Source organism: Tenrec ecaudatus, chromosome 11 (genome assembly GCF_050624435.1).
Source record: "Tenrec ecaudatus isolate mTenEca1 chromosome 11, mTenEca1.hap1, whole genome shotgun sequence".
NCBI classification, from domain to species: domain Eukaryota; kingdom Metazoa; phylum Chordata; class Mammalia; order Afrosoricida; family Tenrecidae; genus Tenrec; species Tenrec ecaudatus.
The window spans coordinates 51,372,876-51,385,922 of NC_134540.1; positions in this window are offsets into that span (position 1 = coordinate 51,372,876).

Consider the following 13,047-nt stretch of genomic DNA (forward strand, 5'->3'; position numbering starts at 1 on the left):
TGAACTGAGCCCTTTATGCTGCTGTGTGGACTGAGCTGTTATGTTTCTTTATGCTGTATAAACCTATCTATCTATCTAATGATAAGTGGCAGTTTCTCTAGAGAACCCTGCCTAGCACATTATTCTTCTTCAATGACTTTATATAAGAAAAAGCTCTCTTCCTGACCAAATGTTACCGGACAACCTTCCCAGTTCCTACAAAACGCTGCTCTCCTGTGGTCAGTGTCTCTCCCCTGCAGAAGTTTCATTTATTGTTTGCTGAAGATTGATGATTTAAACATTTTATGGTGGCTTAGATAGCAGCTGAATCCGCACCAGCTAAGCGAACAGATGGTCAGTTTGTGGTCCAGTCCATGAGTATCAGACATGAAAAAGTAACCTCTTTTGGTCTAGTCAGAGATAGTGGAATTTTCCAGGTTATGGTCTCAAGCTATCAAGTTATCAGAGGGGTTACCTGCCAATCAAATTTAAGAATACCTTTTATTTGCAGAGGCCTTTATTATTCCCAGGGTGGGAACTTGCCTGTGAGAGCATTTGTGCATATTCACACCTTATACCTCACCTTACACCTTACACCTCACCTAGCCTCACCTTCCTATCTTTACCGCTCACTAGAAGCACTCATGGGTCTACACCATGAGATTTGGGAGACAGCTACCAGGTCAACTGACAAGGAGAAATCCATATTTGTGCCCATTTTATAGAAAGATGTTCTAACAGAGTTGTAGTAGGCTGGGTAGACTAGAGAAACAAATCCAGAGACACTCATATGTGCAAGAGAAAGCTTTATATCCAGGAGTAGTTATATATCAGCTAAACCCCCCAGCCCAGTCCAGATCAAGTCCATAAATCTGATATTAGCCCATAAGTCTGACTCTAGTCCACAAATCCCTCTTCAGATTCATGCAGCACATGCAATGATGCTAAATGCAGGAATATCATAGACCCGTGGGTGCAAAGTCTTGTGGATCCAGTGGTGGTGGAAGCATCTCTAGGGCTCTCACAGGTCTCAGCATGGCTCCACGTGGCTTGTCAATAGGAAGGTGAAGGCAGAGAGGAAGACTGCCCTTCAGAGAGTCATTTCACTGCAGCCTGGTTGACAGACTAACCTCCACCCCTTCGCTCTTAATACCGTCAAGTTGACACTACCACAAGAGTGCAAGAAATTATGGAACTGTATCCTTAATATCACAAGCAAGTAGATTTTTGTTGATGGTAATTAAAAAATGTTTGCAGCTATATATTGACAGGGAGTTGCCAGAAATTCAAACCAAATTCAGAAAAAGACGTGGCGCAAGGAATATTATTGCTATGTCCGATGGGTCTTGGCTGAACGCAGAGAATATCTGTGTTTTATTGAGTATGCAAAGGATGTCTGAATCATAAAAAACAATGGGCAACACTGCAAAGAATGGAAATTCCGGAACATTTAATTGTGCTCTGCAGACTTTGTACATAGACCAAGAGACAATCATCCAAACAGAAACAGGGGATACTGCATTGTTTGCCATCAGAAAGGTGAATGTCAGAGTTGCATCCCTTCACCGTATTTATTTAATGTATATGCTAAGCAAATAATCCAAGAATCCTAGACCCTATCCAAGAAGAATAGGCGGATGACCCAACTTTGCTTGCCGAAAGCAAACAGGACTGGAACCACAGATTGCAGTCTTCAGTATGGAAGACACTTGCACTCAACACACACGTAGAAGTCCTCACAATGGACCAACAGACAAATGGAGAAAAGATTGAAATTGTCAGAGATTTCCTAATCAGTACACATAGAAACAGCATCCAAGAAATCAAACTGTGTTTTATTTGGCAAATCTGCTGTATAAGACTTCTTTAAAGTGTTGCCAATCAAAGATGTCGCTTTGAAAACTAAGGTACGTTTAACCAAAGCCATGGCGTTTCCAACTGTCTCGTTGCATGCAAAAAGTAGACAGGACTAAAGAATGCCAAAGAAGAAATTGTGCGTTTGAATTACGGTGTTGACAAAGAATATGTCATATGCCATGAATTGCAAGAAGAAGGAACAGATCTGTTTTGAAAGAGATGCAGCTCGAATGCTCCTCAGAAGCAAGATTGGTGTATGAGGTCATACACTTTGGACCTATTTTCAAGAGGACCCTGTCCCTGGAGAAGGACACCATGCCCAGCGGAGAGTCCGTGAAAGAGAGGACATTCCTTAATGAGGTGGATTGCCCCGGGGGCTGACACAGGAGCACCATTATGAGGACAGGCACACAGGGCAGGACTTCATTCTGTGGCCCAGGGGGGTTGCTAGGAGTTGGAACTGACTACATGGCACCTAACCATGACAGCAACACCTTCTCTAGGGGCAGTGGTGATTCAGTGACCAAACTCAGATGCCCAGCCAAGCCTCATGCCTTGGGGCCACTACCCTTCTCTGGTGGAGGCTTGAGTATTGCTAGAAGGGGATTTCAATAAGTTCATGAGAAAATGGAATAGATAAGGGAATTTTTCCATGAGTCCTGCATAGGTTTCTGCAAAGCTTCCCGGCTTAGCTGGATTGAGGAAAACAGGCCCAATGAGCTGCTTGTCAAGCCACCAATCATAGGAGGCATTTCAGCCAACTGTGATGGAGTTGTCATGAGCCTGGGGCGGCTCCATGGCAGGTAACAACAAGAACAATTTCTTTCAGGGCAAGATATGACAAAATAATTTACAAATTATCAAGGCTTCATGAAGGAGCGGGGAGCCGGGAGGGAGGGGAAAAAAAAGAACATTTTCTTTAAATGGAGAGAATGAGAAAGGGGCCATTTGCGCCCCCAGACTACAGAATAGCTCAGAAAGGGTAGAGTATCTTATAGAATTGTCTTCTATGATCGGTGTTTTTCCAAGTGTAACTTTTCAATTGAGCCGTCATGAACAGTATAAACAAACAAACAAAACAAGAAATAGATTTGAGAAGACTCATAATAATCAGAGTGCCCTGTATTTATAAATATTCCTTCCTGAAATGCTGTCCTCGGTGATGTTTGAGTGAGCGAGTGTGTGTGTGTGTGTGTGTGCGTGTGTGCTCACTAATGATATAAAACGCACTTTGTAGTACGGGTTACAGTTTAGCAAATTTGAAAGCCTGGATGCAAACAGCTGTCGTCCTATCAGTCATCCCCGACTTTCCTTCATCGTGGGCTGCAGGCCTGCTGCCTGGCTCTTCAAACAGTGCCCGCATGGCAATGTCATGGAAGGTCAGGGCCTTTTGCCAAGTCTATGGACTCCCTTGAGCAGAAGCAAACCCTAAACCTGACAACCTGCTTAGAGCAAGTTCCAAGAACTGAGAATGCAGACCTCATCACAGTTGTCCAGCTTCTGGTCCAGAATCAGTTTGGCTGTGCTGTCCACCCCACCCGCTAGCTGCTTGTTGAAATACTTGGACATAGCTATTGTGGGCATAATTACAAATAAGTGGCCAGTTTGATTTCTGGAAACACTGGATTTTTGAAACTGCAATCCATACCAGAGAACCAAACCCTTTGCCATGGAGTCAATTCCAACTCACAGTGACCTACCTTGTAAGGGAGCAGACAGTTTCCTCTTCCTCCCTCTGAGCTTTTGGCGGGTTTGGACCATCCTGGGTTCTGCATGGTTTAATACAAATGGAAAGTAATGTGCATGATAAAGGGTAGTAACAGAGTTGGCGACTGGTAACCCAATACTGGAAATATCACCTTGTTTGTTTATAGTTAGTTTGTTAAAAAGGATCCAGATTGTAACAGCCCCTCTCCCTTATAGTACAAAATTTCTGTGAATTATTCAAGAATGCTCTTAATTCAGAAAAGGGGAAGTAAGGCCATTTAGATAAGCAATGGAATCCAAAACCTTCTGCAGTGGAGTCGGGTAGGCTCTGGAGGAATGACTATATCAATGGATGGTCTGATAATCCCTTGGGGATTATCTGTACAATGTTTCCTGTGAATTTTGCTTCCTTTGGTCCTCTGATCATTGTGAAAAACCTTTTAATTATGGCCTGGATGTATTGTAAAGCCTGTCTCTTGTAACACAGCATAAGGTATTGAACTTGCTGGATTGGGACTGAACTCTGAAACAGTGCAGAGAAAGCGGCCGACTGTTTCCTTCTGTCCTCGCTTGCAAGAATAAACTTAGCATAGCTCTACTCAACCTGGTCTCTGTTGTTGACGGTACAGGGCCATGTTCTCCCCAGGTCTCTGCAGCTGACAAGAAGCAGATCTCTCGGGGCTGGGGAGACCCTATGAGCTATATTAAAATTTAATGTTCGGTTAGTTAGCCAGAGTGGCTTTACCTAACCCTGTGGGTCTCTTATATGTGACCTGAAAGCGATTCTTGGAATGACGACGACGATGATGAAAATGATAACAATGGCAATAGTAATTAATGTTTATTATATGTTGGCCATGGTGAATTATTTCATTCACTTCCTTTAGTTCTGACGAAATCCTTTGAAGATAATTTAATTAAAGAAACTGAGAATTACAAAGAGGATAACTAATTTTTTTCCAGCTTCCCCTGCTAGGATGAGCAGGGTGTTTGTTTGTTTGTTTGGTAGACATCCTCTTGCTGTGGAGATGATTCACTCCGGCATGAGAGGCTCTCTTGCATGAAGATTAAACATTTTCACAGAGGGCTTGATTCTTTTTGGTCCTCCCTCTTGCTTAACTGTTGGGCAAGTTCACTCACCTGGGGCTGGGGCAGCCACATTCCTGAGTGTGAGTGGAAGCCAAGTGAAACAAGGGTCAGGTGGACAGGAGTGGGCCTTGGAAGGCCATGACCCTGTTTGAGGTCCCATGAGGTCCCATGTTGCTGTGAGAGAAACTGAGGCAGGATGGGATTCACAGGGTAGGGAGATGGGGGAGTCAGCCAGTCAGGAAAGGTGTGTTCATTTCCTCTTGTTGCTCTAACCGATGATCTCAAACACTGGTTTGAAACAACACACATGTCTTATAGTTTCGGAGGTCAGAGTCTGACTGGGCTCAAATCAAGATGGAAGCAAGGCTACATTCCCGTCTAAAGATTTTGGATAAGAATCTCTTTTCTTCCTTTATCCAGGTGCTTTATCCAGAGTCCCTGGGTCTTACACATGGTTAAGCTTTTGGATATTAACCAAAATGTTGGCTGTTCATATCTACCCAGAGGCACATTCAGAAGAAGGGCCTTCGTCTTTAATTCTGAAAGGTCACAGCCATTGAAAACTCTATGCAGCACTTGTCTGTACCACAGGGGTCAGTAGGAGTCAGGATGAACTCTACAGCAACAGAGTAGAAGGTGCCCATCTTCCAAGCCAGCAATGGCAGGTTGAATCTTCGTCACATCCAATCACTGTGACCTAAATCTAAGTGAAGAGTCAACTAAATCCACGTGGAAGAAGCACACCAGCCTGTGTGATCCGAGGATTGTAAATAATACAATCCAAAGGAGGAAATGATATCAGAGCTTAAATTGTGAACACCTGCTTTGCAGAAGGCTCTGGATGATGATGGAAATCCAAAAGCCATTTTCAGCGTCCACACATGGACTCAGCTTCCAGTGAGTCGCCGCAGACCATCGTCCAGGGGTGTGAAAAGCTTTATAATCACACAGAGACTCTCGTAGAGTCAGTTATGGCAGGTGTAGGCAGCTTAAAATGTAATCTCTTTTTCTTTCTCCCTTTTGACCCATTTGTTTCAGTTAAAAAATATATATACATAATAGCTTTGCTATTATGCAGTAGAAAGCAGATTATTGCAGATACAGTTAGGTTACAATTTAACACCTTATCATTTGATCTCCCCTGGACCCATTTTAAATTTGTTCTTGCTTTTAATTTCTTGCTTTGTCTGGGGGCATAAAGGGCAAGTCAACATCAGGTTGAAGAAAGGAGGAGCAGACCAGGCGGCCTTTCCATTAGAGGGAACCAGGTGTGCGCGGCCCCTGCGGTGAAGAGCGTGGTGTGTGTGAGGGACTGAAAGACAGCCATACTGGAGACCAGACTGTGCAGGAACGAGAGAGGAGAGGCGGCCCATGCAGGCCTGCTCGGCCATCTCAGCGATCTGGGACTTTATGCTATGCAGGATGCAAAACTATGGGAGACTTAAAAAGACGTTTTCCAGATTATGCTGACTGGTGTGTGGAGAAGGGATGGAGAAGTAAGAGGGGACATGGAAGACTAGTTATGACCAAGCATCTGCCTCAGGGAACATGGAACACGTCTGTCCTGTATTCATTCCACCAAGTGGTGGGATGAAGAGAGAAAGTCCCACAACCTCCCTTGGGCATACAGTGAAATCACATCTTGGTATCCTTGAATTTAAATGGAACTTGGTGACTTGCCAATGGCTGGATGGATTGTGAGCAGAGTCAAGAAAGAGCAGGTGCCTTCTCCATGCCCTCGCCCTTCCTTCTGGAGACCTCGGAGGCCAGCAACTGTCAGGGTACCAGCCCCTAACACATCATCGCGGGTCCGGTAGGCGCAGTTGTACAACGATAATAAGTAAGATTATAGTAAAGTCACAGAGAGCATGAGAGAGAGAAGAGAGATTGAAGTAATGGAGTTAGACACATTTTGTGGTGGCAGGCTCACCTCAGCCTCACTTGGTGGTCCACGTGGAGAGAGGGATCTTTATTGCTAACCAAGGCTTTTAGACTCTCTGGGGACGTGCAATCCCCTAATTACAGGTGAAGATATACGTCACAGGAAAGGGTTGTGCTACAGGCAATACAGTAATGGGAGGGGGGTGATCTAGGGGTATCCACGTAATAGGAAGGCGAGGTAATAGGGGTACACATGTGACAAGATAGGCAGATCCCAGATTCAGGATGGCAGCCTAACTTTGGATGTCACTGAACCCGTTTGACCTGTTCTCTGACTCACTGTAGAAACCATTATCAGTAGGGGGTAAATCCCACCTACAAGGACCAGACTAATGGTCACAAGCCTTTAGGGAGAAGTAACCCATTGTCTTTTACAGCAGGGAGTGGGCCCTACTTGTGGTGGGACCAGACAGCAGTCTGGCAACTGACTGCCTCCAGGGAGGTAACTTGACAGTCACTTACCTTTAGCTACAAGCAGTGTCCTAAGTCTAGCATATATTTGGGGGAGATGACTTGGGAGAAATCTTTCTGTTTCCCACAGTGAATGAATGGTGTTATAAGAAGGAAGGGGCCTGAGTATGACTAAAAAAAAAAAAAAAAAAAGGCTCCTTAGAAGACAGGCCTGGTAATTTGCTTCTGAAAGGCCACAGGCTTAAGGATGCCATAGAGCAGTTCCACATGGATGCACATGGGGTCTCCCTGTGTCAGAATCCACTCAAAGCAGTGAGCAACTACTGTGATTGGTGTGGGTGCAAGGGAACGATACATCTCCCCCTGGGAAGCCATTGTGATGCTGGAGTTGGCTCATACAGTGCGTGACCAGTCCTGACTAATATACAGGGAGACAAACCAGCAAAATAATTTTAGATTTTAATAGGAACTATGCCGGAAAGAGACATAGAAGTTAAACCCACTTTCATGTAGTACATTTGGATGCATAGGGGCAGACTACAACTGTCCCTTTGGTCTTCCAAGACTGTCAATCTAAGCCTTATCTTCCTTCTGCAGAGCAGCTGATGAGTTTGAACTACTGACCTTGGGGTTCCTAGGCCAACACACTTTGTAATTACATCATGATTTTTAGTTGGATAAATACATAGTGTTTTCATTCTTTTGAATTTGTAAGAGTTGTGATGGGGCTTTGCTAATGCGTTCATTCTCAAATAACTTCTGATTTCCCCCTGTGGTTAATAATTCTTCTCCTTTTTAAATCATCTCAGTAAATTTTCTGGTCGCTGTTGTTTCTAGCTATAGGATAATAGCTTCTATGTGTGACTAGAGAGAATTACTTATTCCTTGTTAAGTTGGATGCCTTTCATTTCTCTTGTTCACTTGCTCTGGCAACAACTCCGAGCGCCATGTGGAATAGCAAGGGCAAAAGTGGGCATCCTTCTCTCCCTCTTGATATTGGATACGCGGTTTGTCTTTCCCCAGTGGCTGTAATGTTAGCTGTGGGTTTTTAATAAATGCCTCTTTTCATACTGAAAGATTTCCTTTGTAGTCTAGTCTGCTGAGTTATTTTTTTAATCACAAAAGGGTGTGACTACGGAATCCAGGTCAGATACACCCCCCAGGAACAGAAATCGGAGCAGCGATACCAGGAGGGCAGGGGGAAAGTGGGGGACGAGGGGAGGAAGGTGGAACCGATTACAATGATTGACACGTAACCCACCCCCACCCCCAGGGGGGGACGAACAATAAAAACTGTGGGGGAAGGGAGACAGCGGTGGGTGTGAGATATAAAAATAATAATTTATAATTTATCAAGGGATCATGAGGCGGGGAAGGGGGAGGGAGAGAAAAATGAAGAGTTCCTACCAAGGGTTCAAATACAAAGTAAATGTTTAGAAAATAATGATGGCAACATATGTACAAATGTACTTGACACATTGATGTACAGGACTGTTATAAGCTGTCAGAACCCCCAATGAAACGACCTTTAAAAAAAGAAGAGTGTGCTGCGTTGTCTGGTGCCCTTTCTGCATCGGTTGAGATGTGTTTTGTTTTGCCCTCCATTCTCAGGATGTGATGGAATTTTCTCTAGTTGAGCTGCTCTTGCCTTCCTGGAATGAATCCCGTTCAGTCTTGGAGTAGAATCCGCTTACGTCGTCTGTGGTTGAGGAATTTTACATCTGTAGTCATAAGGGATAGTGACCTGTAGCTTCCTTTTCTGATATGAGAATCTGAATTCGTCATTAGAGTAGAACGTCTCTTAGCTGTGCTTCCACAAAAACCAGGTTGGTTCCATTTCTTTCTCCTTGGCAATCTACTCCCAGAGCTTGTTAGTACTCCTCCTCCAGTCTGTACTTGTTAGTTATTACTCAGTTGTTGTCCCAAGAGTTCTTGTCACCATTACCCTGGGACTTCCTTCCCTGGGCCTCCTGTACTGGCGATCCTGTTGCTGGACCAGGATGTAGTTTATTCCTGTTTGGGGGATGCCTTCCACTACCTTCCTGAGGGCACAGGTCTGAGATTCCTTAAGATTTTACTTGTTTTTAACTTTTTACATGTTCTATTGCTTGGTCTTAATTCTCTTCAGATTTAAGGCATTGTTCCATTGTGAGCCTCCACTAAAACATGCCTCCCCATGTGGCTCTGCCCTCTGCCTCACCTCCACACTTCAGCTTCCCACCCGCTGCTTCCTTGGCCTTGAGCCAGTGATGCAAATGGTGGGCTGGGCGTCCGCCATGGGGCCCCAGGCAGCTGCCACACAGGGCTGGTCAGGGCTGTGTCTTGGAGTCCAGCAGCACAGCACAGCGGCTCGTGGGCTCGGTCCCCCTGCAGTTCACAGGTTGCCTTTACCAGGTGGAGCAGCCCTGCTTGGCCTACAGGCTGCACAGCACGTGGCTGAGGCAGAGCAAGCTAACTCAGGCTGTGTGCTGGTCCCATCACCAGGGAGAGAGAGGGGAAGTTCCCAGAATGCTCATGAGCAGACCAGGCCCACAAGGAGACATCATCAGGCTGTGACCTGATTGACAGGCTAGACTCCACCCTTCCACGTATTGATCAAATTGACATGAAATTATCTAACTACCACAAGCAGACAGCCTCATTTTTCTCCAGCTGACCAGCTGGTGGGTTTGAACTGCCAAACTTGTGGTTAACAACCCTATGACTACGCTGAGAATGAGGTGATAGGAACATTTTAAAGTAACAGAGAAATCAAATCATCATCTCAAAGATAATTTCAAAATGCAGTGCCTTAGAGCCCATTCCGACTCATAGTAACCCCATAGAATAGGCAGAACTGCCTCTGTGGGTTTCTACGACTGTTATCTCTTCACAAGAGCAGAAAGTCTGCTTTCTTCCCGTGGAGTAGCTGGTGGTTCTGAACGGCTGACCTTACCACGGTTAGCAGTCCAAAATGTAACCAGGGCTCCTATGGAAAAGCAAATATGCCCCCCAAAAGTATAGAACTTGTAGGAAGGATTAGACACCGACTATTTGAGACTTGTGATCATGAAGCTAAAATGCATGCCTTCTGTTTCACTGTGTGAATGTGTGTGTGTGTGTGTGTGTGTGCACACAGGTACAGATTCGCACCCTCTCCCAAAAGGTACTTGGGTTTAGCCTGGGTTGGCTTGTTTGCCGAATGAGTATAATGGAAGGAGATGGAGAAAGTGAGTTGAAAGTATTCACAAGGGAATTATGAAGACCATGAGGCGTGAAAGCTCAGCTGAGGAGATGGGGCGTGAAGGTGGATGAGGGTCCCTGAGGGTCTAATGAGGAGGTATCCACAGATGTCCCCCAGAGTCCTCTAGGGGCAAAGGGGCTTACCATCCAGGATTCAAGCGCTCTGCATAGTAATAAATGCTCAATGTTAATCGTTATAATTTGAAACAATGTGTTTTTAAAAAAATTTTTCTGAAACTGTTTAACATAAATCTTTGTCATTTTGGCAGAGCAATTGTTCCTGTTGATAAATTCATCTGGGGAAAAAAAGGAAATGTTTTTATATTTTAGGGTAAAAAAGAGGCCCTAATCTCAAATATAATTTAAGGAGACTATTTATTAAGTCTTAAAAGGGACAACGGCAACACAAAGACAAAATACATCATCCAGATGGAGGAGGACATTAGGACGTGGTGCCTTCAGCCAAGATGCTCATTAAATAAGGCACGGAACGAACACAGGTAACTCACAAATTCATGGCTGGTGGCCGATCAACACATCAGTTACAGGTGGATGACGAAGCAGGACTGGACCACAATGTTAGATAGAAAAGCTTACGAGATCCATCCAGGGCAATGGTTCTCAACCTTCCTAATTCCATGAACCTTTAATACAGCTCCTCATGTTGTGGTGACCCCCCAACCATAAAATTATTTTCGTTGCTACTTCATAACTGTAATTTTGTTACTGTTATGAATCGGGCGACCCTGTGAAAGAGTTGTTAGACCCCCCCAAGGGGTCTCCACCCACAGGTTGAGAACCGCTGGAGTGATCTCCATGAAGGACACAACCAGAAAAGTCCTAAGAGGGACTGCCCCTCCCTGGGCTGGTTGGAGAGGCAAGGAGGTAATCTTTCCAAGGCACTCTGCCTGCGGGTAAGATTTATTTATATTCTTGGTTAATGATTAGCAAGCATTCAATGGAGGCTTAATCCATGTGGGGACTCTGCACACGGATTTGATTTTGGCCGTCACTGCCATCCATCAGAATTTAAGCTCTAATAGTTATATATATGTCACCAAAGAAAGCTGAATGCTTGTTACTTCATATAGCAGACAACAAGAAAATATTAACTGCATCACGAATGACAGTATTGCAAGTTGGTGCCCAGTAAGTACTTATTGAATGAATATTCATGCACTGCATCTAAAAGATAAACCATTATTTTATAGCCAAGGCAAATCAATACTATCAAGCCTGTGGTTAAAATGGCTGTCGAATTATGGCCAAGCGCCCAGCAGGGAAGAATGAAAAGCATGCAGACCAAAATCATGTGGTTAAAAACATGCACAGAGCCCAGCGGGGGAGCTGCAGGGTTCCTCCTACGGAGAACAGGCTATGAAAAAAAGTTAAAACTCTAACCTAAGTTGGGCAAGAGTACAAGTTGGCAGAGCATTCAAGGATGAAGGTAGAGAAACTAAACTTTCAAGAGCTGCCTTACCCTTCACTCTCTCTAAGAAGTTCTCTTTAAAAAAAGACACTTAACAGTGTAGCTCCTAGGCCCTACATCCCAGTCTCCTCTCTTCTGCCTAAGCGATCTTATTAATGTCCTGATTTTTCTTCTTTTCTCATCATCCAATTCCTCAATTGGCCAGAGCAGATAAATCCCTTCTTAGTGGAACATACAACTCCAGGAAAAAAACCAAACCAAACCAAACTCATTGCCATCGAGTCGATGCCAACTTCAGAAAGGTTTGGAATCAAAAGCAGAAGTATGGGCTGAATCCAACTGTCAGCCCTCCCCTTTTGAGCACTCACCATTAAGTACAAGGCAAGCTGAAGGTGTTTGCTATTTCTGTGAAACATCTGTAATAGTAAAGACAAAAAGAACCCTTTTTTGGGAATCAGACATTGTCTTGTGATTTCAGATTGAAATGCCCAAATGATTTTATATGTTATATAAAAATTTTTTCATGAAAATAAGTAGCTTATATACATAATCATCTCCCCATATTTTTCACCACCATTAAATTCCAGTTTGATCTGATTATTTTTATAGGAAAATAAGTAAAGGCTATATTCACAGAAAATAAACATAAACAAACAATACACATATGTAAACATTGTTGACCTCACTACCAAGGAAATAGATTTTATGTAAAAATCAAAAATAATATGCAATGCTCACGCCAAACATTCTAAACCAACTCAGCTAACTTGTAGTTTGTTGAAAGGTAGCGTTATGTTTCATGGCTCAAAGACATTGGTTCTCAGGGCAATGGATTCCAGTGTTCCTCCAGTCTCCGTGGGTCTAGTAAACCTGGCTTCGGTAAGAAATTCGGAATCCTCCACTTTTTCCCTCCTCTTGATTAGGAATCATCTACCGAGTCGTTTATGAAAACATAAAAATCCCAAGGACTCAAGTAGAAAGCAAATGTTCTGAGAATGATGGCAACAAATGTACAAATGTGCGTGACACGATGGATGTATGTATGGATTGTGATAAGCGTTGTAGAGCCCCCAATAAAATGATTTAAAAAAACCCACCAAAATAATAATAATCTAGGTAGCTGGGCACCACTCAGTTCTTCTATCTCACGGTTCCAGATTCCTAAGATTCTCATCGACTGATTTTCAGAAATAGATCGCTTGGCCTTTATTCCTAACCTGCCTTAAGCTGGAAGTTTCACTACAACCTGTTGGGCGTCACAGCACTCCCGAAACCTGTACTTCCGGATGGGTGCTGGCAGCGCAGGGAAAGAACTGACCCCAGTTAGCAGTTCATCAGCCCCAAAGCCGGAGTAAAGAGAGTGGTGGCAGCTTTCTTCCCGCCGACAGCACAGCTTCACCTTCCACCTCCTC